Raw genomic sequence first — 1,146 nt, 5'->3', positions numbered from 1 at the left:
AAAAAAAAAAAAAAAAAAAAAAAAAAAAAAGTTGTTGTTGCTGGAATATTCGTTTGCAAGCAAGGCAGTAATTGAGATGGGTGAACGTGATGAGAGATGCTGATGCTCGAGCTGGTGATGAATGCCGACGATTTGGTGTTTGATCACGATTACATAGAAAGAGAGATCGAACTGATGATGAAGATGAGCAAGAAACATGGCGGTTTAGTATCTGCAAAGATTGTTTCAAAGATTACTGAAGATTTGTTTGCTGTCATTAATGGTGGAGAGTTACTAAGGAAGAAGAGACACCATCTGGTGTTTCAGATGGGTTCGGTGTGAAGAGTTTGAAGGCAGGTTGGTCGTAAAGGTCAGGTTCTTTACTTGTTCGGATTTTGGACCTTGAGTGCGTTAAGGAAAGAAAAAGTGTTATTGAAGGTTTGTTACAGTTTGTGATGTGTTACAAATATTAGTGTTACAGTTGCAGAAGAACTGTTGCTGTCGAACTGTTACAGAAGTGTTACAGATTGTGAGTAAGTGTGACAATGGTGATATAACAGTAAACAAGTGTGATAGTTTCTGTTAGAGGTGTTGCAGAAAGCTGTTCAACATGTTGGAAGAAGTGAAGTGTGGTTGAAGAGTTTGTGGCAGAAACTTAGAGAACCTACAAAGTGTGGCAGACTTTGTAAAGACGACAAGATTGTGAGAGAATCTTGAAGAACAAAGAAGTGTGAAGGTTTCGCGAGAAGTGCGTGACTGGAACAAGAGAGAAGAAGAAACAACATTCATGTTGTGAAGAAAGAAAAAAAAAAAAAACAATCACCAAGAGGTGATGAGAAAAAGAACAACAATAATAGGTTGAAATCCTATGAGTTGTCGAGAGAGTACAAAAAGTATTCTATCGAAGAAACCAAGAAACCAAGAGTACAAGAAGTATTCTACGAAGAGGACCGAAAGATGTCCTTAAACTACGAAGAGGACCGAAAGATGTCCTTAAACTAAGAAAATGGGACCGAAAGCGTAATGTCCTTAAACTATGAAGGGGACCGAAACGTCCTTAAACTACGAAGAGGACCGAGGACCGAAAGATGTCCTTAAACTAAGAAAATGGGACCGAAAGCGTAATGTCCTTAAACTATGAAGGGGACCGAAACGTCCTTAAACTAC

This window comes from Papaver somniferum, chromosome 5, assembly GCF_003573695.1.
Source record: "Papaver somniferum cultivar HN1 chromosome 5, ASM357369v1, whole genome shotgun sequence".
Taxonomy (NCBI): domain Eukaryota; kingdom Viridiplantae; phylum Streptophyta; class Magnoliopsida; order Ranunculales; family Papaveraceae; genus Papaver; species Papaver somniferum.
The sequence above is the reverse complement of the archived record's forward strand: the minus strand, read 5'-3'. Positions refer to the sequence as shown.